The sequence below is a fragment of the Perognathus longimembris genome, chromosome 10 (assembly GCF_023159225.1).
Source record: "Perognathus longimembris pacificus isolate PPM17 chromosome 10, ASM2315922v1, whole genome shotgun sequence".
Classification (NCBI taxonomy): domain Eukaryota; kingdom Metazoa; phylum Chordata; class Mammalia; order Rodentia; family Heteromyidae; genus Perognathus; species Perognathus longimembris.
This window is the reverse complement of record NC_063170.1, coordinates 4,206,333-4,230,822: the sequence shown is the minus strand read 5'-3', so window position 1 is coordinate 4,230,822 and position 24,490 is coordinate 4,206,333. Positions and strand designations below refer to the sequence as shown.

The 24,490-nt window shown below is 54.7% G+C and overlaps 1 protein-coding gene and 1 long non-coding RNA gene across 2 annotated transcripts in view; both read left to right on the top strand.

Annotated features, from left to right (window-relative positions):
• Positions 1–24,490, top strand: part of LOC125358139 (c-Maf inducing protein) — a 139,244-nt gene that overhangs the window by 34,355 nt on the left and 80,399 nt on the right.
• Positions 19,974–21,010, top strand: LOC125358141. The gene is made up of 3 exons (XR_007212272.1): positions 19,974–19,990; positions 20,576–20,577; positions 20,686–21,010. It is a non-coding gene; the product is annotated as an uncharacterized LOC125358141 (long non-coding RNA).

The window sequence follows — 24,490 nt, the reverse complement described above, 5'->3', positions numbered from 1 at the left end:
TGCCAGGCACGCTGGATGCTCCTTCTTCCTGTGCTTTGCTGGGACGGTCTTTTCTGGTGGTGCCCTGCCCTTTCTTCTCCATGTCCAAGTACAAGGCGGCCTTGTCCCCTCCCCTCCCCTGCCCCCTTTCTTTCCCCTGCCCTTCTCCAAGCTGGAAGCACACCCTGCATCCAGGGAGGCACCCTTGTCACTCCCCCTCCCCCTCCCCCGCCCCTTCCCCTCCTTTGACATCACCTACACCAACTCCAGCCCAAGTTCAGTGCTGCCTGGCACTGGGAGGGGAGGCTATGGCTTCACTGTGTTTTTGGTGAATGGGGTTCTTTACCCAAATTCCCTCTCTTCCTCCCTCCCTCTTCCCTGTCTCCCTCTGCTAGGTGCCAAGGCCCCACCCAGCACCTGCTGCTTTAAAGGCCCCAGGAGCTAAGCTACCAAGGGGACACACCAAGGAGATGCGAAGTCAGTGGATTGTGCAGGTGGCCCCTGCCAATTGGTTAAAAAGTTTTTTTTTTTTTTACGAGCAAATCTGGCAGTTATCCTTTGGAAAATAAGCAAAGGCAAACCACTTCCTTCAGCTTCCAGGAGCTGCTGTGTGCCTGAGCTTTCTAAGATCTACCAGGAATCGGAAACTCCAGGGAGGTGCCCTCAGTTTTCCTGGTGAACCTGGCCGTTGGTGTTGGTGAAATGACCCCAGTTGGATGGTGTTAGAAGTTATGTTCCAGTTTTGTCTTGCAGAGGAGTTTCTGAGATCGAGTAATTTGTCAAGAAACGCAAAGGGGAACTTGGGGGTTGTGACGCACACAGCCTTCTATTTTGGGGCTGAAGCCTCTTGATTTGCATGCTCCCCAAGGCCTCAGGGGACCCCATCTGCTCCTTTGATTCAGCCACTCTTGGTCCCAAGGGGAGATCTGCAGTGTCTAGGACCACGTGCTGCCCACAGCGCCTTGTGGTTCCACTTGACCCGAGTCCCAGATTCCTGAAGAAGGGGAGAGAGAGAGAGAGAGAGAGAGAGAGAGCGCGAGAGCGCACACACACGCGCTGCCTGCCAGGCAGAACCCAGAGCCTTAGCTGTTGAGTCTGGTTCTGCCACCACTGGCATACTACTTGTTTCCCTTTCGCCTCAATTTCCTATTGGAGAAATATAGATTGACCCTAGTGCTCACCCTGAGTGAGCATGGCTGGAGGACTTTTTTTGTTGTTGTTGCAATCCAGCTACATTGTTCAGCTGGGGAAACTGAGGCCCACAGTGGTTAAGTTACCCAATTGGTCAGTGGCAGAGTTGGGTTTCCTACCAGGGAGTCTAGTTCACTGTGTGGGTCATGGCCGCCGAGCCATCACAAGATGCTGTGTGAGTGGGTGGCCATGTGTCCAGAGACGATCTCATTATCAGTCATACCTCATTTATTCTCAGGTGGATCTTGGTTTGGAGGTCAACTGTGTGGTCAGCTTATGTCTTAAGCGTTCAAGATGGTGTTGGGGTGTCACGGCACTGTGAGCTCAGGAGGGGAAGTGCCTGCCCCTCCTGGGGTGCCTTAGTGACCCATAGAATGGAGGGAGGAGAGTCTTTGCTCACTGGCTCATGAACATTCCTTGGGGACCTCACACAGCAGGGAGCAAGACGACAAAGATGGAAGACAGCCATTCTGGAAGGTAACATCACATTCAAGACCCACCCTCCTGAGAGGCAAATCGCTACCCTTATAATCTTGACAATCATTGCTTTGTTTGGCAAATGATTACACTGTGACATTAACCAAGCACATTCCAATTACCTGTTGTTTGAATTGGAAAAGATTGAAAAACAAAATCCCCAGAAGTCGTGAGCGTGAGCCCATGAGCCACGCACACACTCCCATTTCCCACAGGCCTGGGGCCGCCGTCCCAGGCTGGCGACCACTGCCGTTCCAGAGGTGCTTGGTCTGCCCATCCCCTTAGTCCCAGACCCGCAGTGAAGCCAGCGGGGCTGCTGCACGACGGGTGTGCGTTCCCTTTCCCTTCCCTGTGCGCTAGGCGGTGACTTCTGTCCTCTGGTTCCAGGTGGACCTTCCTGTCTCGGGTGGTCTGCTCATCTTGTCTCAGCAGGTGTCTAGATGTGAATCCCAGTGTTCAGCCATCTTCCTTGTCCTCTGCAGCCCATGGCCTGCGCCCCAGGCCCCTCAGCTAGCTGCCGGGCCTGTCTACATCGTAGGTGTCAGCTAGGAGCAGGTGAGGCTATGGATGGGCAGCTGGCCTTTCCTGGGTGTGTCTTCATACCTGGTGTTTTTCTCAGTGTGCTTTATAGTTAAGTCTTCTCCTGAAAGCCCTAAGGGGTCGTTGAAGCTTGGGAAGGTTCAATTAGACAAGATACTGGGGCCTCAGCCTGCCTGGGCCTAGCTCTGTTGCACTCCTAGCCTGGCTGTTCCCAGGGTGGTCTGCAGCCCAATATTACCATAAGAGAAAACTACAGGGAGTAGGAATAAAGGTATAGAACCGTCTAGCAACCTGACATTACAGTGAAGGTGTTCATTAAAAAAACAACTCATCTTTGGTAGGTTCGGAAAAACGTAAAATCAGGCTTTCCTCACAGAGAGTTAGAAAAGTGTGCCATAGACCAGACTCTGGAATCCCTTGTATCAGTCAGTCAGGCCAGGTCTCTGCAGTGACAAACATACCCACTGGCAGCCTTTTCATTTCATACACAAGATGTTTACTTCCCCTCCAGGCTGCATGTTCAGGGCACATCTGCAGGGGTCCTTGCTCATCCTCTTGCCTGGGGGCCCAGGCTGGTGGCATTGCTCGTGAGCACGTGCCTACAGCCTGGGCCACTGTACAGCCTGCTAGTGACACACGCCACCTCTCACATTCCTCGGGCAAGGCAAGTCATCCCTCACCATTGTACATACCTCAAGGGGAAGGTAAGGAGGCAGGAGAAGGGCGACCCTTTGTGAGCCCAGGGAAAAGAGGAAGAGCCGTTAGGATCCTGCCGTGGGTCCCTGGGTCTCGTGGCCAGCAGCCGGTTGTGTACAGCCGCTTCCCTTCTTAACGCAGCAGAGGCGAGGCCAGAGCACCCTACACCCTGCCGGAAGCCTGGTGCTTTCTTGGTTTGGGAACTGAAGGTCTGCCCCTACCTGTCAGGCTGTGCAAGGGACACCTCCTGGGGAGGGTCAGAACTCCCTGAGGCCGTGGCTCCGGTTGACCACTTTCCCTCTGGGACTTCTGGTCCCCCTTGGGCGTAACAGGCTGGCCTGAGTGAGGGGTGGGAGCTGCTGTACGCTGAGCGTCGGTACGCATTGGTCACCAGCGTCCTCCGGATCACACAGCTTAGAAAACCGTGGTGCTGGAGCCAGGGCCAATTCCGGACCCATTCGAGAAACCAGAGGCTAAATGAGGCCTTTTTGTTTTTAATTTCTTGCCATGTGTCCATTTGGCTTGTCAGTTCAGAGGGACAGAGTTAAGTCATCTAAGGAGGAATTTTCAACACGCCCCTTCTAGTTGGAATGAGTGTTTTTGCTTGGGAGGCGAAAGGTTAGGCAACCTCACTTGCACGTACTTTTAAGCCAGGAGCTCATTTCTGGCAGCATCCACTTGAGATTTGGTGAGTACCAGAGGTTAAACCGTTTAACCAGGGAATTGTTTATAATATTATTTTGCTATTAGAGCAGGCGTAGATTTGGAGCGGAACGCGACATTTCACAAGGCTTATAGGCTTACACAGGAGATCTCAATGAGATCCTGGCTGGGAGGCTGCGGGGTGCCTGGGGTTGATCCCGCTTGCTTTGTACTTGGGGTTCTTTTTTTTTTTTTTTTTTTTTGCCAGTCCTGGGCCTTGGACTCAGGGCCTGAGCACTGTCCCTGGCTTCTTTTTGCTCAAGGCTAGCACTCTGCCACTTGAGCCACAGCGCTACTTCTGGCTGTTTTCTGCCTATGTGGTGCTGGGGAATCGAACCCAGGGCCTCATGTAGAGGAGACAAGCACTCTTGCCACTAGGCCATATTCCTAGCCCCAGTACTTGGGGTTCTTGGAGGAGCAAAAGGCCTGGGCTCTGGGGATGGGCCTGTGTTGATTGTGCCCAGACTGCTGGGGAGACTACTGGTGCCTTTCACGTTTCCCGTTTTCTTGCTGGCTTTTGTCGGGCTTTCAAGCAAGCCTGTCCACCCACCCCTGGTTAAGGGGGCATCCGAGGTGCAGTGGCCCATGGAACACCACACCCTGTGTCTGACGTGTCCATTTGAATGGAGAGGGCCTGCCTCTGCAGGTCTCAGGAAGTAAGGAAGTGCCCCCCAAATCTCCCTCTCCCCATGGCCCCGTCCTCCCCCCCCTAGAGGCAACAGACCCGTCCAGAGAGTCTGTGTGTGCATGAGGAAGCACAGAATGTGTTTCTTGTTTGGCATTTGTTTAAGCAAATGGTAGATGTTGTCTTCCCATGGAGGAGGAGTCGTGCCTGAGTGGGCCTGGCTGGTGTGACTGGAGCCCCTTCCATACGGGTGCTTCTGGCCATGGGTATCTGTCTCTGTCTCCTGGAGAAAGTCCCAGGCACGAATAGCCTGGTCAGGGGGTGCTGGGAGGTGTTGTCATTCGCCACCTGCCCTGAGGTGCTGGCCCAGAGGAAGGTCTGGGAGGGTGGTCTGTGTGGGGCTGGGACCCTCACCCCATCCCTCATCTGCACGGGCTTCGTTTGAGGTGCAGCTCGGGAGCAAGCTCCACTTTCTTGGCACTGGTAACTTAGTGTGAGTGTCTGAACACAGCCCCAGCGGTGTTTGAACTCAGTGTCTCACACTTCCTAGGCAGCCACTCTGCCATCTGAGCTGTATTTCCAACCCCTTATGCCTCAGTTATTTCCCAAGATTTTTTGTTTGAACTTAAACTGCAATCCTGCTACCTATGCCTCTGTGTCTGGACCACAGAGATGAACCACTGTGCTTGGCTTATTGGTTGAGATGAGGTCTCACTTTTTGCCTTGACTAATCTTGAATTATAGTTCTCATGATCTCCACCTCCAAAGTAGCTGGGATTGCAAGTGTGAGCCAGTGTGCCTGGGAGCAATGAACTCTTGAGGGCAGTCCAGGTTCCCTCTCACTTTGCCTCAGGAGTCATTTGTATGTTGCTTTTGAAATCAAGGCCTACTCTTCTGAGAGACTAGGGCCATAGGTCCCTGTGCAAAGCTGGGTGCAAGTGATTCAGTACTAACAACGCCTTCCTCCTGCGGGATTTCATCAGCCCCATCCACCGTGGAGAGAAATACCCTAGACAGGACCCTGCCTCCCCCCAACAGCCCAGAGGTGATGTGGGGAGCAAGTATTCTGTGGGCCCTTGGACGGGGGTGAGCATGCTTTTGGAGACTGGTGCCTGGACTTCAGATGGAGGCCCTCTGTCTTCCTGCGCGGGCCACTTCTGTGCTTCTCTGAGCATGTGGCTTTCAGGTGAAAGAACGAGTGACTTTGCTGTTGCAGCGTGCGTGCCTGGCATAGGCGGGTGCTCACCGCCCAGCTGTCCCCCTCCTGCCCCGTCTGCTTCCCTCACGCCAGCTTGAGAGCTTGGGCTGGTGTGGCCACACGTCCTGCCCCACCCCCCAAGCAGTGGTGGGGGCCCAGGACTCCTCTCCGGACCACCCAAGGGCTTGGCGTGGCTCCCTGTCCCAGGGCCCACCTGCCCCCGCCCGTCATCTGTGGCTGGGTCTTAACTGGGACAGCCCCTCGTGTTGCCGTCTTCTTGTCTCCTTGGCTGACGGGAGAGAGCAGCTGGCTGTCCCCTGTGACTGGAGCTGGAGGAGGACTGGCGGGAGTGGCGGAGGGCCTTCCTTTGTCAGGAGCTGTGTGTGTGTAAACCCCATCTGGCTGCCAAGGTGCGCCTTGCTTCCCCATCAGTTCACGTCACGATTTCAGGTGAAGGTGCTTTTCTTACATCTCTGATGGGGCATTTGGCAAAAGTCCTACTGACTTTGGCTCTGGCTCCCCTGATTAGTGTCCTCACTGCTGCCCCAGGGCTTGGAGGACCCCCCGCCAGGGCCTCCGCTTCCCTGGTCAGGAGCCAAGGCGACCTGGTGACGGGAATTGCTCAGGGACAGATAGCTGCTTCCTCGAGGGTCTTGCTCATGTTTCCTCCTCCATGAAGCTCGGAGCACTTAGGTCTTATTTAGTCTGGAGGACTTCACCAGTCCTCAGGACAGCCTCAGCGGAAGCTTGGTTATCCTAGGCTCCATGTAGCAGACAGGAAGTTGAGGCTTAGCTTAAAGTGGCCCAACTAGCCAGGACAAAGGAGGATGTAAGTCCTCCAGGCGGGATTCCAGAGCTATTGCTCCTCGAGGCTCCACCCACCACTGCCCTTCCCACTATTGGGCCAGACCTGCCTTAGATTCATGTATATGTCCTTACAAAGTGCACGTTTTCATTGGGAATTCAAACACACACACTGAGGACATAGAAAAGTAAACACAGGCCATCTGTGTGTCCAGTGTGCATGGCGACAGTCTGAGCAGGGTGAACCCAGGGCCTGCCCTGTGCCCCAGCCGCTGAATTGCTCTGGCACAAATCCCCAGTGTTACTTAAGTAGAGTTCTTTAAAGAATAAACATAAATGCAGTGCTATTCTCTAAGAAACGAAAGATGGCGACCTGATGTCAGATGTGGTCAGTCCACATCGCCTAATTGTCTCCTAAATGCTTTTTGCTGTGGTTTGGTAAGTACAGATCCAGACGCAGCACACCTTGTATCTGCTAATGTGTCTCCTAAGGGGTTTTAAGTCACTTAGCCAATCCAGAAATTTGGCTTTAGAAGTTTCCATATTGCAGGTTTTAGTGATTGCTTCCTTGTGTGTCATTGAATGTGTTCCTCTGTGTCCTATGCTTTCCTGTGAATTTCTAGATAGTTCTAGACCTGTGCTGTCCAGTACTGCAGCTACTGTCAGCCACGTAATGCAGTGAAGTGTAAAATGCAGGCTATAAAGACCCTAGTAGGAAAAAAGTGTAAAATATCTTAAAACTTTTATGATTGTGTGTTGAAAAAACATGCTTACTATATTGGGTTAATAAAATACATCAATTATAAAATAGTAACTATTGTAACTAGTATAATGATTAATGTAAATAATGTATGAATACGTAATGTGGTAACATAGTAAAATGATATACGAATGTATAATATTAGTACCAAAATGTAATTATAACATAAGTATAGCAATATATTTATTATATAAATGTTACTGTGTACTTACAAATAAACATATAATAAAATACATTGACATTGATTTTACTAATTCTTTTACTTGATAAAAATGTGGCTTCCACAAGATTTAAAGCTATTGTATGACTCACATTGTATTTCCACTCCCCCCCCCTCCCCTGAGACAAGGTCACACCGTGTAGCCTCGGCTGGCCTTGAACTTTCAAGTCTCCTGCCTCAGCCTCTCAAGTGCTGGGATTGCAGGTGTGAGCCACTGGCCCCGTATTTCTTTCAGAGATCCCCCGTTTAGAGGTTTGGGTGAAGAGGGCTCTGGGTGAGTCCTTCTCAGGAATCCCTCTGCGCTGCCCTCTGCCTCTCCAGAGACCCCCCACGTCCAGGTGGTCCCGGTGCCGGGAGCCCGGGCCGTCTGAGCACCCCCCCCCCCATGGGCTTTGCCGGTCTTGGACCGGTCATCACGGTCATGCCCCGGCCCGCCACTTGCTCAGAGCTCGCAGAGTAGCCGTGTTGTAAGGCTGCCTTTCCACCCTGGTTGTTGGGTGGAACTCCCCGAACAGCGCTTCGCTTCTCAGCCAAGTGGCAGCTTTGGTGTTCAGTACGCGCAAGAAAAGCAGCCTTTCCCCAAATCAGCCCTTAGAGCTGGCTCTCCCAAAGCTTTATCTGTTTTACTTATTTACTTTGCTGTCAGGTAGAATTTCTCAGTTTATATTGGATGAATTCTTTTCCTCCATTGTTCCTGTCTTTAGGCAGTGTGAGCCTTTGAGGTATGTGTGCTGGGTATCAAACCCAGGCAGGGCCTTGTGGCTCCGTCCTGGGGGGATTATCTGCATCCTCTCCTCTGCCCGCTGGATAGGAGCTGCCCTTCACATAAACACGGAGTCCTGTGTGTGCTATCTTCTGGTTGACATGTGATAACCGCGTATATCTGTGGGGCACCATGTGCGGTTTGCTACACGTCCACGTGTGTCACGATCAAATTCAGGTACTTAGCATACCTGTTCCCGTGATGGGGTCACAGTTTCTGTGGGGTGAGAACGTCCTCAGAGTGAGGCCTGCTGGCACCCATCCCTGCCTGTGGGGCCAGTGCGGGGACTTCCTGCCCCCGCATGCATGGCCTCCTTTCTACAGCCTGGGTGCTGAGTTCCCGGCTGGAGGCCAGGGCGGGGGACGCAGGCCAGCCCGGCTGGCACCAGCCCCACACATAGTAGGTGATCCGGAAGCAGCTGCCGAGTGAAAGCTGATCTGCCTCGCCACCTGGCCACACTGGGCTCTTCTCCACCCGCGTGTGCTCCAGGGAAGCCAGCGCCGTGCAGAGCTGTCCTCGGACTCTCTGTGGCGGGCACAGGGACTTGGTCATGCCGGGCTGGGGTGCTGAGTGGGCCCAGGTAGCAGCAGCACTACCCTTTTCCAGGACGAGCTGTTGGGCAGGTGCACAGTCATAGCCCCAGCTTGCTACAGGTGGTTTATTTTTTTCACTTCTTTGTGCCTCAGGACTCTGAGCCCAGGGGCTGGCTTTCCTTTTGGACCTGAGCCCTCTGCTGTGCTGTGTGCCCAGACAACACCCCTGAGTGCTGGCCATGTGTTTCTGTCTGGTGCTAGAGGAAGATTTTATGTCCTGGTCCCCAAATGGCCCCCAGTGTTCCTGTTGTGACTACTGCTGCTAGTTTAAAAACAACCACCACCACCAATAAACCACCACCACAACCAACAACCAGTTCTCCCACTTCACCCCCATTGCCAGCTCTGCTTGTCCAGAGACTCTCATCTCCAAAATAATGTGTGTGTTTATGGAGACCGACTTCCCACCAGCGCCGTGGGCAGGCTAGAATCCGGTGACACTTCCGGTCTATTTGAGGAATGGATTTTCGCCTGCGCTGGTAGTGAAGTGGCAGGTGTTGCAGCCCATGCGCTTGCGGGCGGGGCAGCTTCCCGGGGGGGGGGGGGGGGGGAGAGGGACGGGGGTGGGGGGTGGGGGTGGGGTGTGCACGGCCACCTCCACACATGGGGAAGAGGACCTGACCTAACCAAACCGCCATTTCTTCAACCCTAAAACAGTACTGTGGGGCTAACACTAGAGCACGCAAGGCCGTTGTGTGACTGCCTAATGGCAGGTGGGGTGTGCACTGTCCCAGCATAGTGGTCGCTTGTGGCTGGCTCCTCCGCAGAGCCATGGCTTGCTGCTGAGTGTGGGCAGTGCAGATAGTGACGGGGAGGGCGAGATGGCTCCCAGAGACAGGGAGGTCTGTGGTCATTCTGGAGGTCAGGCCAGTGTCAGGAAGCAGTAGAGTTGGAGAGGCTTGAAATAAAGCCCACGTGCTGTGCTGGTCTTTCTGCATAATTCTAGGTCCCAGAAGTGGGTGGGTCGCTGCCCTTGGGGTCACTCCTTGTCCTTGGTTGGGTTGCCCCGCCGAGGTGAGAGGTACCCACCCCCCTCCTCCCCAGGCCTCCCACTCTGTCTTCCTAGGTCTCAGTGGCCGCAGCTTCTTTCCTAGGGCTCCAGCCGCTCCCGCTCCCGACAAAGCCTAGAGCTGTCTTCCAATGGTGACCCTCGCCTTGTCCTCAGGGCCGTCTCCCTCTTGGTCCTCATAGGTCTTCTGGGAGGGGGCTTTGGTCTGAGCCTAGTGCCTGTCCCCCACCTTGAGGCCCCCCCCCCAATCAAGTCCTGCTTCTCAGCTTCATATCCTCTGCTCTACTTCAACACACGATCTGGGGACAATGGTATACACTTCTAGTGTAGCTACACCGAAGACATAGTTAAGAGGATTGTGGTTTTAAGGCTAGCCCAGGCAAAACTGTTAGGACCCTATCTGAAAAATCAAAACAGAATGGACTGGAGGTATGGCTCAAGTGGTAGAAGACCTGCCTAGCAAGTTTGAGTTTGTGTATTTTTTTTTAAGAAATAGCTGAATAGCTACTCAGGAGGCTGGGATCTGAGGAATGCTGTTTGAAGCCAGCCAGAGCAGGAAAATTTGAGACTCTTGTCTCCAATAAACTACCAAAAAGCTGGAAGTGGTGCTGTGGGTTGAGTGCTGGGCTTGAGAAGTTAAGAGACAGTGCCCAGGGCCCCGAGTTCCAGCCCTAGCACCAAAATAAAAAAAAAAAAATTGTTACTGGTTATTTTTTTTTAGTACAAGGATAGGATGAAGCCTGGCCTTGGAGGCCCTGTGAATATATTTTAATGCACAAGTCCTGTGGAATAGGACACGGCAGCAACAAAGAATATGCCGTCCAGCTGCAATGATCCCGGAGACGTGCCGCTGTCCAAGACGAGGTGGGGGAGCAGAAGGCCAGGCCGGCACTCCGTGGCAGGAGAGGAAGGAGGGTTCTCTCGGAGAGCCAGCTTGGACCCGAGGAGGCAAGGGAGTTTTCTTGGCCTTTGCCCTTCCTATGTCTCCACTAGCACTGTATGCACGTGTTAGCTGTGTAACTGCAGAGCAGACCACAGGCTGGTAGGGAGGAAAAGGCCCTGTGCCCTACTTGGTCCTGGGAGAGGGCTCCCCCTCCTCCCCCAGGGAGGCCCAGCACTTCTCCAGAAGTCAGTCCTAGGCAGGCTGGCAGGCAGGCTGGCTCTCCTGGGGGCAGGACAGGGCGAGGTGTGTCAGGAAGGAATCCCGTCCTCTGGGAACGCCATTTTGGGAGCTGGTATTCTCTAGAGACTTGGAAGACACAGCCTTGGCACAAAGTTGGCAGTGGCTTGAAATGCTTATCACTGCCACAACAGTTTCTACCTGGAGGATTTTCTCCCTCTCCCTCCTCCTGCTCTCCCCCTCCCCCATCTCTCGTCCTGGGGCTTGAACTCTAGGCCTTTGTGCTGTGTCCCTGAGCTTCTTTTGCTCAAAGCTACTTGAGCCACAGCGCCACTTCTGGCCTTTTCTTTTTTTTTCTTTCTTTTTTTTTTTTTTTTTTTTTTTTTTTGGCCAGTCCTGGGGCTTGGACTCAGGGCCTGAGCACTGTCCCTGGCTTCTTCCCGCTCAAGGCTAGCACTCTGCCACTTGAGCCACAGCGCCGCTTCTGGCCGTTTTCTGTATATGTGGTGCTGGGGAATCGAACCTAGGGCCTCGTGTATCCGAGGCAGGCACTCTTGCCACTAGGCTATATCCCCAGCCCGCTTCTGGCCTTTTCTGAGTAGTTGGAGATAAGAGTCTCAGTGACTTTCCTGTCCAGGCTGGCTTTGAACTGCGATCCTCAGATCTCAGCCACCAGAGTAGCCAGGATGACAGGCGTGAGCCACAGGTTCTAGGGGAGCGAGGCTTCGTGCATTGGTACTGCTTCTTTACTGGCAGAGTAAGTGGCAGGGTCCCTTTGGCGGGCCCCGTCGCTGTGGAAGCCCGAGTCCGTAGGAGGCTGGTTCACCAGCCGCCCAGCCAAAGCCCGAGAGTTACCTCATCCCTGTGTGTCCTCTTTGGCTCTCTTTGGTCAGAAGATGACTGAGGACAGAAAATCTGCCATCCTTCAGGAAGCGTGACTGCCATCTGCTAAAGGTCAGCTTACCTGGCCGTGGGGTGCCAGCTTCTGGAACGAGGAGGGGATGTCAGGCCCGTGGGTTTTCCAGGGCCTCTCATGGAGGCCAAGTACCGCCAGCTCTCTGATTGTCTGGCAATGAACAATAGGCCAGGCCTGGGAGGGGCCATCAACTGACTTCCCCACTGGGACCCAGGCCGGCCCGGCCCTGGCCAGAGCCCAGCTGTGGGTGGGTAGCTTAGAGCCAGAGCTCCTTCCACCACTGGCTCCCCCTTACAACAGCGCATGCTGGCGTTTAGTAAGCATTCTTTCGGTTTCAAGGGGTGACAGGGTACTGGGGGGCACTTGTGGGCAGCCACAGGTGGGGCTACGACTCACCAAGCCCTCGTAGTCAGCATCAGTGCCATCATGCGACTGTTCCCCTACATCCTGTACCCCATCTCAGTCCTGTCCGCTGGGCCGGTTTACGAGTAGGGGATTTCTGTGACTGTCTTTTCCCGAGGCCATTATACACGCTGTAGTTTGACCGCAGAGCCTGCGTCGCTCCCAGGACCTCCTGACCCTCCGGTCCCATCCCTTCACCCGAGGGAGGGCGTCCCGGTCCTGGGTGTTAGCCGCACCCTACGTAGGCTGTTCCGCTTGTGGTCGTTGAGTGAGCCTGGGACTTACAGGAACCAGCACGGAATTGTGGAGGGTGTGGACCTGGACTTTACAACCTGGCTGGCAGGAGTTTAAGTCTCCGGTTACCAGTTCCCTGTCTCTATGACCTTGGGCTGTATTTAGCCTCTCTGAACCTCAGTTTCCTTATCTGTAAGGTGGGGTTATTTTTGATACATTAGGATAAATTGAATGAACTTTGACAGCAGTCTTTTTCACCTACACAGTGGTAGTTGGACCTAGTTTAACCCAACATACGCATCCTGGATGGCCTTGTGAGGAGCTGGACATCTAGCTGAGCTTCAGTCCTCTCTGAAGTGTGGAGAGGAAACAGGAAATGTGATTTACCAGCAGGGCTGTGAGCCTGAAGCGAGAACCATCCAATCCTGGTGCTCGGCCCTCTAGACGGGCTGTGGCATTTCTGTGGTCACCAGCTCTCTCTCTCTTCCTGTTGGAGATTAGTCTTAATCCTGCCTGGGCTCCCTTCGAACCACGATCCTCAGATCTCAGACTCCAGTAGCTAGGGTTGTAGGCGTGAACTACCAGTGCCCAGCAAGAAGAGGGCTTTTGAGCCAGAAAACTGCCTCACTTTGGAAGGCTTTCTTTGTTACTTCCTGGCCCTTGTGATTGCCGCCCTCTGCCTCAAGGCCTTGCGGCAGGGCTTTGTGAGTGGCCTCTGCATCATTGCTTGTGAAGTGGCTGGTACTGCATGGTTGCCATGGTAGCGCAGGATGTGGTTCCTATGGTGATGGTCTGCAGTGGCAGGAAGACAGCAGAGGTTCGGTTATCTGATGGCTCCCCTCCGCACTCGCCGCCCTCAACAGCCAGCACGCGCTGCCCCCTCCGCGATGCTCAGAGGCCCCCTGCCTCCTCCCAGATGTCCCTGCTGGCTCTGGGAAGGGAGGAAGACCTCTGCTTCCAGAAGAGGATGTCTGCAGGGCGCGTGGCCAGTGGGGGGTGGGGCGGGGGCTGCCTGTGTTTGGGCTGATCTCCACCAAGCCCTTCCCTGGAGGGTTTCATCTTTCATCCTTAGTTTTGTTGGTAAGCAAATGTGAACGGGAAAAGAAAAAAGGCTTTACAAAAACTCCTAGTCGAGTGTCCATGTTCACTGTGGCCAGTCTGGGGGCTGGCTGGCTCCCTGTGACCCTTTTCCTCATTTGGGGACTGGCTGAGCTCAGGGACAGGAAAAGGTGTAACGAGCCTTTCTTCCCCTTCCTGGCTTCCACCGTCCTGTAGATGGGACAGGGATGTCTCCATGGAGACGCAGCTCACGGGGCCACTAGCTGCTTCCGTGTGGCTGCCTGAGAGAAGGGGGAGCCAGGAGGGTCTGCCTCAGCAGGAATCCCATCAGCCCACCGTGGCCACGGTGCGTCGCTGGTGCCGATTGGAGCTCTGATTGGCGATCGATGATGTCACTGGACTCCTGGAGCATGATTGGTGGGCTGGACCCTTCATCAGAGCCTCAGCCAGGTGGCCATACCTTGGGTTGAAATACAAGCCCTGGAGGGTCTGCGGGGTGCTTTTGTCCCTCCACTGAAGGACCCCAGACTAAGTTTCTGTTGCCTGTGCTAGCAGAGGCCAAGTAGTAGGTTCCAGCAGAGCTGGGTGCTGGGGTTCTGGTTCTCGGCAGGAGGATGCTGTCCAAACACGGTGTGCAGTGAAACAATTGACTCCTTTCCTTTTTTCTTTTCCCTCCCTTTTCCTTTCCTGTATTGCTGGGGATTGAACCCAAGGCTTGTGCATGCTAGGCAAACACCCTACCACTGAGTAGCACCCCCCCCTTGATTTTCAGAGACATGGTTTCACCGCGTTGCTCAGTCTGTCCTGCTGTAGCTCACACAGGCAGAATTGCTGACCCAGGTTTCCTAGCCAGCCCGCCCTGTCTCTGAGGTGGGGACCTTGGGTAGGTTAACCAAATCACCTGTGGCAGGAGCGGAGTCCTCAGGGGCTGTTGGGGAGTCGCGGTGACAGTGTCTACGAGTGCGCGTCCGGCTGCGGTGGCGTTGCTGCTCTCGTGTCCGTTTCGCAGTGTGCGGGTCAAGGGCTGAGGGGTGAAGAGGCGTCCAGGGTTTCCAGCTGGGGGGGGAGGTGCGGCGCCTCCTCCGGCCCCCCTTCGGGCTTGCGCCTCACCCCGCCCCGGGCCGCTCTACGGGCGGTGACAGGCCAGGCTGCTTGCTTGCTTCCCAGTTCGCAGGGGACGGGCAGTATTCATTTCTTTGAAGTCTCGCTGTGGTCAAAGGTGGATAACGTGAAGTGAACGGTTTTAACCACTGCCAACAGTGGTTCACAGTTCCTTAAGGACAGTCACATCGTGTCACCATCCCCAGACAGTGTCGCCGCCCATAAAACACTGTGCACCCCCCACACCTCTCCTCCAACCCCTGGCAGCCACCACGCTTGCTTTCTGCTCCTCCGTTCATGAATTTGACTTACGAGCCTAAATAAGGAGACACGTACAAGACTTGGCCTTTGTGGCTGGTTATTTAGTTGACAAAATATCAATAGTCATTCATTGTCCTTGAACTTGACCTGTCCTTGAACTTGAGATTGAGATCCTTCTGCTTTAGCCTCCTAAGTGCTGGGGTTATAAGCGAGTGCCATTGCACTGGTCTTTAGTTTCTTTCCTTTTGAAGGCTGCATAGTACTCCATCATGAGCACGGATGTGTATTTCTGCATGGTTTGTCTGTCACTTGGCACTTGGATGGCATCTCCCTTTTGGCTGATAGCAGCCGTGGTCATGCTGGTGAACACTGACCCATGGTGTCTGTTCAAGTGCCCATTTCCCATCTGTGTGTATCCCTGGGTACAGGGAGCCTGTCACCATCAACAATCAAGCAAAGATAAAAGCCAGCTCCTGACGCCTGGCTGTTCTGCTCTGGGTGCTGAGCTCAGGGGTCTGTGGACTTAGTGGGAAGAAACCGCACTGCCATTGCCCGCATGTGTGTTTGGGTGTCAGCAGCGCCTGTGGCCTCCCCTGTAGCAGTTACGTGTGCAGCCCTTGCTGTGAAGGTCAAGCAGATCGGGGTCAGCGTTCCGTGAGGCCGATCTATGGCTGGATCTTGCTAGAGCGTCCCTGCGAACCTTATGACACATTTTGATCATTAGAGTACTGCCTATTTTTTGGTGCCATTTCCTGTGAATGTATTTAGTGCTGAGAGAAGGTTGATGTTACGAGGGGCCCGGAGGCCTCGCGTGGTCCAAGGCCCACGGAAGCTCCCGAGGCCTCCTCCCAGGGCGCCCAGAAGGGGTGTTGCTGGCCAGCCGCGCCGGGCTGGCCTCAGTGTGCCCCCTGGCCTGTGTGGCTGCTGAGTGGGTGTGTGGGCGCGGGCGTGGGGGCGGGGTGGGGTGGAGAGGGATTCCTGGCCCCCTCTCCACTCTTCCAAAACAACAAGGGCAATTCTCTGCTAATTCCTGAATCTTCTCTGGTGTCAGCCAGGCTCTGGGCGCGTTGGAATCGGGACCGCCTGCGGGCCGCCGTGGTCTGGGGCCTGACTTCCCTGGAGGAGGGGAGGGGGGGGGCGGGGGAGGACACCCGCACCCCACACTGGCTGCACCCTGGCCCAGGCCCGCCCGCAGTCCCCCAGGGACTTGTGTGCTTGGTTTTTGCCTGCATCAGAGCATGGCGGGGTGGGGGTGGGGGCTGGGGACGAGAGGGGGGCGGTGGAGTCAGGGTTCTACGCCAGCGTGACTTGGCAGAGAGTCAGGGTGTGCCTGTGGGGAGGGAGGGCCCAGTCGTTGGGGAACGTTGACTTTGGGGCCAGCGGGTTGAAGTTGTCACGTGCTTCCAGAGGCTTCCTAATGCGGACGGAGGAATGGCTAGAGAAAAGGCGACAATTGGAGACCACTCTTTGTAGAATGTCGGCCACGGGTGTATAAGGAAAGGTTTTTCAATTTTTATTTTTCTCAAAATATTTTTTTGGTGGTGTGTGTGTGATTAAACCCAGAGCCCTCATGACACTCTGCCACTGAGCTGTACCCCAGTTATTACTTTCTTGGGGTGCAATATTGGGGGCCTTGAACTCAGGACCCGTGTGCTCCCTGGCTTTGTTTTTTCCACTCAAGTCTGGTGCTCTGCCACTTGAGCCACGCCTCTACTTCCTGCTTTTTGCTGGGTAATCGAAGCTAAGAGTCTCTTGGATTTGTCTGCCTGGGCTGGCGTTCGATTGCGATCCTCAGGCCTCAGCCTCCTGGTGTGAGCCAGTAGCACCAGCGAGGCCTCCGTGGGGACCCTGTGTCGTCCCAGGTGAGTGTGACAGGAAGCGCTGCTTGTGCAGGAAAGTTCTGGAAGCAATGGGGCTGGATCCCTTGGGACCTTGGCGGCTCCTGCCCCCTCCCTCGCTGGGAAGGTGGGGTGTGTGGAGTATCACTGCAACCTGTACTTTTCTAAAGTTAAACAGATCCCGCGGGTGGGAGGATCCGTCTTTTGCGGCCCGTCTGACTCGGTGACTCACCCGTCCCCCCAGCTGACGCTCCTGACAGCACCTTGGGAGCAGTTTGCCTCCTGCTCACAAAGGCTGCTCCTCACACAGCCCCCACCCGGCCGCTCCGCCCCCCTCCCACGCCGCGCTCCGTGCCGGGGCCTCCCAGGCTCCTGTGTTACCAGGAAGGGGAAATATCACCCGTGGCGGAGCCATGAGCCTCCCCCGCCCTGAGCCGCCGTGGCCCGCCGAGGGGTGTATGGGCGGAGTTCGCATGTTAGGGGTGCCACGGAGACAGGCGGGGGGGGGGGGAACCAGCGGGCCCCGCGGGCATCGGCCACGGGCATGGTCGCCTGTGCTCGGGTGCTCACCGCGGGAGTCAGCGCCGCCGTCACAGAGACCTGGGAAAAGTCACCTTAGGAAGCAGAGCGGTTTCACTGCGGAGCGTGCCCCCCCCCCCCCCCCGTGACAGATGGGGCCGGTGGCACCCCAGGGCATCAGGGGGGAGCCTTGGTGGGGGACCCCCACCTGAGAGGCTCCGCCCACCCTCCTATAGCACCTGGAGGCTGGGGGCCGAGCCTGGAGCACGCTGGCTGTGGAACATTCCAGATCCTACCTATGGCAGTCACTGCTGAGTTGAGCCATGTGCACTTCCCTGTACCGCGCGCTGACCTTGCTGGCTCTGGACGGCATCACTGGGTTAAGATGGGGTCGTGCTGCGGGGTGGCAGTGGAGGATAAGGACGTAAGCTGCACAGCCCCCAGAACCAGAGAAATGCACGGAGTAGGTTTCCTGGGTGTCCAGAGGGAAACAGCCCTGCTCACCGGTGCTAGGCCCTGGCTGCTGGGGAGACTGTACTTCTGTGGCTCAGTCTCCATCCCCTGCCCGCCCTTTGCCTATTCCCTCGTGCAGGAGAGAAGTGCTCACAGAGCTGCGCGAGGAGGCGTGCTGCCCCTCGAGGACCAAGCCCAGCTCTCTGTCCGACCTTTGCCCGCAGCATGGGTTCACCGGGTTCAAGAACCCTCCCGTGCGCGTCCCTGTTCACTGCTCTCCCGAGGTCAGACTGTCCCGGCGTTTCCCGGACTGGCCGATTCACACCGTGCCACCAGTGAGGGAAGGCGCAACACGGGAGGGAGGGCCGGCTGAGCAACACCGGCGTCTGTGGCGGATGACAGGTTGGCCACTTGGCACTAGTTGTTGATTATCTCACCTTGGTTGCTTTTTGTATTTAGAAATGGCTCATAAATGTGCTTACGTGGACCCTGTTCGTCCTCCACCGTAAACTCGGGGCACTGTGCGCAGTGGGTTTCGAAGCCACACTGCGATTTGATTTCTTCCCTGCTCGCTGTGTGCACCGGGCATTTACTCTTCTTCTTTTTCCGGTCAGCCCTTTGGCTTGAACTCAGGGCCTAGGCTGCCTGAGTCGGCTTGAAACTCTGATCCCGGGACCTCAGCCTCCTGAGCAGCTAGGATTCCAGGCGTGAGCCCCCCAGTGGCTGGCACCCTCACTGGCCTTTCGAGGCATGTCACGTTCATCAGCTGCCACGCTCCGTTTTTAAAGCAAACCAGGACCACGCACAGCTAGGGAAGGAAGGTAGATGCCCAAGGTCACGGTCACCAGCGTCTGTCTCCTCCTCCTCTCTCCACCCCTCCTCCTCCTCTCCCCTCCTCCTCCTCTCCCATCCTCCTCCTCTCCCCTGCCCCCTCCTCCTCCTCCCCCTCCTCCCCCTACCCACCCCCCCCCCCCCCTTTTTGGTACTGGGGACTAAGCCCAGGACGTTGCACTTGCTAGGCAAGTGCTTTGCCACTGAGCTACATCCCGGCCCATCAGCAGCATTTGAAAGTGCAGTTTGGGACTTGGTTCTGTGCTGTGCTGCTTCTCCTTCTATGAATCGCAAAGACATCAGTGTGCACCTTCGGATGAGTGTTGGGTGGACCTATGTGAATGTTAATTTAAGCACATGTGCAGATTATGTGTGCATGTATGTGCACGTATTTAGCTGTCACTAATTTTGAGAAATTTTCTGAATGACCTCTCCTGCCAGACCAGTAAGTTGAGCCCCGCAGATAAATCCCTGGTTGTTTGCAGTCTCCTCAAGTACCTTTCACACCCCACAGCCAGCTCTGCCTCCCCAGAGACTGGGCTGGCCCGCGCCGGCCTGCAGGCTACCGAACGGCCCCACTGCTGTTCCAGAGGCCTGCCAGGAGTAGGTCGGGGCTCCCCCCTGGTGTCCAGGGGCCGAGGGGAGCTGCCATGCTGCAGGCTTCCAAGGAGGGCAGAGGCTTGGCACAGTGGCACATGGGGTACAGCGGGCCCTGTCTCCCCAAGATGCAACCTTGCACCTTTTCCCATGGTGCGATGTCTGATCTCTCAATGATTAACCATGTGACCTTGGGCCCAGCCACCTGCCTGTGCGCCCCCCTCCCCCCCTGCTGCCAGAGCAGTCTGGCGTGTGGGAGCTCTCTCCTCCTCTGCCCTCCCCTCCTCTGCCCTTCCCTCCCCTCCCCTGCCCTCCCCTTTTCCTGCCTTGGTTTTTCTCCTTAGCACTACCATAAATGAACAGACTTAGTATTTTTAATTTACTCTTTTCTGTTGTTTTCTGTGTGTTGTGTCACCCTCCCCCCATAAACTGTACCCCAAGTGCCACACGTTCTGTGTCCAGGAAATAACCTTTGACAGAATGAATGAAGGCCTCTTCCGGTCATTCCTCGATGCAGTTTGCCCAAGCTTGCTGGTGACTAGATAGAATTATTTATGTTCTGCTTACTCTACAAACGAGAGCCCGGCCAGGGCCCTGTCGTGCCGCGGGAAGAGGCCTGGGCGAGTCCTCCCGACGAGTCCTGGGCAGCCTGTGACCAGCTGCACCTCCGGGCTGGGCCTTTGTCCGCCCCACTCCAGCAGGGGCACTCTAGGGTGGGCAGCTCTGAGTACCTTCAGCGCTCACTCGCGCCTTCATTTTATGGTTTTCCTGTTTGTGATTTCCTGTACAAGTTGTTTAGATCCTTGGTTTTATTTTTAACTGAAGAGCTGCCCTTTTTGGAGAGCAGTTTGTGAATTTGTTCTCTTTAGCCTCTTAATTTTTGTTGGGGGGGTATTTATTGACCCATGCATGTTTTATATTTTATCTTACATCTTAGTGACTTAATTGTCTAATTTTTAATTTGTGACTTAGTAAAGTACTTCTAAGTTTTAAGTTCAAAACCATCCCTTCCCCGCTTTTTTTGAGACCAAGTCCAGCCAGCTAGGCCAGGGTGGCCTTGATCTTCATTTCCTAGTCCCTGGAATGCTAGGATTACAGGCATGTGACTCAACGACCAGCTGGACTCCATTAAAAGCCAACCTGTTTATCCAGGCTGGGTTTTGTTGTGAAGTGTGGGGCAGGTCCAGGGCCTTTCTTTGCTTCCCCAGCGTGCTAGCGTGTCACCCATAACACTCCCGTTCCCGTAGAGTTTAAACTCTCCTCCCAGGCCTTGGGGTCCACAGAAGTGCTAATGTCTACTCTAAAGCTTTCCTCTTAGTTACTGATTATTCCTTACCCTTGCTCTGTCACCATGCTGTTTTTCACTTAAGATGTGTTTGTCCACAGTTGATCACTTTCATTTTAAAGATGAAAGAAAGAGGCCAAGTGATTTGCCTGAGGTGACACAGCTTGATAGTGTCTTCAATTCCCACGTGCATGGAATTCTCTCATAGTAAGCCTTGTGCATCTCAGGGTGCTTCCTTTCATACCTCTGCTCATGGCACATTGCTGGAAAGCAAGCTTACTCTTGTTCTTTTATATCTGTAGTGAGTTCTGGTACTGTCCCTGGATTTTTGTGCCCAAGGCTGGCACTTTACCACTTGAGCCACAGCTCTACTTTGGCTTTTTGGTGGTTAAATGGAAATAGGAGTCCTGGAGGTTTTTCTTCACTGGCTAGCCTCGAACCGATCCTCAGAGCTCAGCCTTCTGGGGAGCTAAGATTCCAGGCGTGAGCCCTGGGCAGCTGGCTTGTTGTAGGTTTTGAGTACACTTAGTCACATGTAGTAGCCACATAAAGTTAGTAGCAAGAACGAGATTGGATCTGCATTCTGTAGCACTGTGCCCAGCACCTCTAGTGCTCATAACCTACTGATTCTACAGTGACTGTAACTCCCCTCAGGGCTGTGGATTTTCTGAAGCTTCATTCTCCTTTGCTGCTGTCAAATGCTGTGACCACATCTCCTTGGGTTTTCCGGATGTCCCATTTATGACTTTCTGACTCTAACCTCGCTCCCTCCCCCATAGATTATTGCAGTAGCGCTAAACTCTACATGGGTTGACGGGCAGCACAGCCATAACAGGTACACACACACTTAGTACACACTTAGTTCACACAGCCTTGGCTTTTGGAGGAAAGGGAAGTCAAGCCCACCCCCACCCCCGCCTCCTCCCAGGGTTGTGCACTGGGGGCCGTGGATGCTTCTGGGCTCCTGCTGGCTGATGCGATCTTGCCTGCAGTACTGGCCGTGAGCGGGGGCCCCAACACCCCAACTGGGTTTGCGAAGCAGCCAACGTTGGCCAGCAGAGATTCACTGCCCGGTAGAAACGGAAATCAGATAAAGTGTTGCTTTGAAATTACACCAGAGAGGCCTGGCTGTGTGTTGGGCGGGCCCGCTTGGACAGCAGCGGGAGGAGCGTGAATTCCTGGCTCCTCACCTCACCCTCCCTGCAGGGCACCCCGGCAGCGTGGCGTGGCCGCAGCACCCGCCTTCCCTGCTAGCCACTCCAGCGCTCTGACCTCTAGGAGCCAGACACTGTTTGCAGTTGCTCTGTTTTATAAAATTTGGTGAAATGCACATATCAGAGTTGAGTTGAGACCAGGTCTCCTGTGTTCACCAGACTGCATCTCACCCCGTGGCCGGGCAAGGTGCCACGGTCTTCGTTGCTGGTGTGAGTGGGAGGAGGATCGCAGGCCAGGCCCGCTTGGGGCGCCACTCAAGGCCCTGCCTCGGAAATAACCAGGCGAGAGAGTTGGAGGTTTGGCTCAAGTGGTAGACTACCTGCCCTGTAAGCGCGAGTCCCTGAGTTCAGTCCCTGGTATAGCCCCCACAAGAAAAGGAGAAATGGCCAAAGTGGGTTTCTCAAAGGCTCAGCCGCGAAATTAGACCTGGGGAATTCAGGAGTTGCCTTTTTTTTTTTTGCCAGTCCTGGGGCTTGGACTCAGGGCCTGAGCACTGTCCCTGGCTTCTTTTTGCTCAAGGCTAGCACTCTGCCACTTGAGCCACAGCGCCACTTCTGGCCATTTTTTATATATGTGGTGCTGGGGACTCGAACCCAGGGCCTCATGTATACGAGGCAAGCTCTCTTGCCGCTACGCCATATTCCCAGCCCCTTGCTTTTTTTTTTTTTTTTGGAACGAGGAAGCTCTCCTTGTGGTGTTGTGAGTGACAAAAAAAAAGACTTTGGGGGGAAGAAGGCCGCAATGGGGTGCAGGACAAAGGTGAGCTGAAGTTGTGAGAAACAGGGTGGGAAGAGCAGAGCCCAGGGCAGTCTGGGACACATAGGTGCCGGGTGCCAGAGGCCAGGTGTCCTGGGCAGAGCAGTAATGGCAACGACCAACTTTGCCAGAGTCTCCTCCTGTGTTTGGTGTTGTGCTCAGCGCGCGCACGCACGCACGCACACACACCCCTGAACATAACCCTCTGAGGAAAGTGAGTTTAGGCAGGTGGGGTCACTTGCCCTGGTGTAGGCCTGGTAGAACTGGGCTAAGGTGAGGGCTGTCACATGTTGTACCCTCCCCTGGGAACTTGGACCGTCTCCACGTGCCTAGGATCTGAACATGGGCTGGCATTTCTGCTGAGGGTGGTTGGCATCCGTGGGACAGAGTTGGCCAGTGTGATCATTGCTAGTGGGCTGGCACGTGTCTCCGTACTCAGACTTCATAAGGCAAGTGACTGGATGTGTGCAATTTCGGACAAGCCCGGGTTTGGAAGCCGTTGATTCAGTTATGGCTTTAGATGATTTTCTTAGTCTCAGCTTGATGCTGTGGATTTCTGAGGGTTTCAGTAATTTTGGGGTGGCGATCCGTCCCCTGCCAGATGAACGAAGTCACACGGACGTTGCGTCCACGCCGAAGAATGTGGTAGAATGCCCTCATTCCCCCCCAAATAGGGAAGGTCACAGCTGCACGTGCAGCCGTGGTCACAACAATATGGTTATCTGATTCTTTTCACAGGCATGTTGATTCCTTCTAAGGCCATTAATTTTGTTTTTATCCAGCGGAAATTGTGTTTCATTTTAAATAGAAATAAGAGTAACAGTGTCCATCTGCTTGCAGAAATCTCATCTATTACAGCTGATAAAATCAGGCTGTGTACAAGTTCATCATGGGTCAGACAACAGTATTTATATTCTGGGGCCCTGGAAATTCGATTAGATACTGCCGAGGACGGCCGCATAGTGATGGGGTGTGATTCTCCAGCCGAGGCAGCCCCATTATCCCCAGGCCATCCGAGTGCTGCACTAATGGGGACCCCCTCCCTCCCGCCACCCCGTCCAGCGGCACAGTGTGTGCTGTGGGCACTTTCCAGTCAGGCGGCTCAGTCGCCCAGAGGCCACTGCAGGAATGGTTTCCAACAGGCCGAGGGCTGTGTAGGATGTTCTATACCAGGTATCCTGGGGCAGGCCCAGGGCCTGGCCGATCACAGGGTGCCCAGGGAGAGGTGCTTGCACTGGAAACCCCAAGCGTACCTGCCCGGGAGCCCTGTTCTGGTGCCCACTCTTGAGGACCTTCCCGATGTTGACCTGCACCACAGGGCCAGTGATGACTCCAGCCTAACTTGCTTCTCCCACATACCGCTTCATCACCCAAGCCCTTACCTGCCTCTCTCTACTCAGCTGGACCTCCTCTGAGCCACCTGCCTGAGGTGGGTGTCTGTCTGTCTGTCTGTATCATCTGTAGTTGTGCAGAGGAAAGCGGTTTCAATGAAGCATGTGAGTTAATGCGTCTTGCTCAGTGTCACCCCTTCCATCTGTCCCAAGCCCACCCATCCTCTCCAGTCACCCAGTTCCATTTTCACACGTGGACACTGGATATTCTGACTGCGTTCTCCCCCTCCCCCTCTCCATCCCGTCTGGAGACTGGCCCTTTGCCCAGCTTCCTTCACCAGTTCTTCACCCTGCCCCCTTTTGCTGTGCTTTTGCACCTGTGAGACCCCATTTCCGCTCTGGACCCAGCCACGGTGTACCAGGGCTGTGTGCAAGATGTGCATGTTGTACATGTGTGTGGGTGAGTGTGAATGTGTGTGGTATATTTGTGTGTATGTGGAACAGGTGTGTTTGTGTGGTATGTGTAGTATGGATATAGAATACTCTACACGCACATGTGTGCACACACGTGGAAACCTGGAGGGTTTCTGTGGATGCGCGTGGCATATTTGTACATGTACGTGTGTGTGCATAATGTGTGCATGTCACATCGTGTGTGCATGTATGCGTTTATAGATAGCCTGTGGTGTGTGTGCTGCATATGTGTTGTGGGGAGGGTATATATGAACATGTGTTCATGTTTGTGTGCATGTGTGTTCTTGCTTGTGCAAAGGCCCACCCTTGTCACTTCCGACGTGCTGAGTAACTTTCACAGTATTTAAAGCCCTCGTGCTGTTTACTCGGCAGAGTTGAGCCTCTTGTTCTTTCCAGGCAGAGAGGGCTGCATTTGGCCTACACTCCACCTTTTTGTTTTCATCTCCTGCCAGTTCCTCACCAGGCCTTGGGCTCCAGCCTCAGATTCACCTCAGACCTCTGGGGGTCATACGGGGTCAGGGGGCCCTGCTCTGGCTCCTCC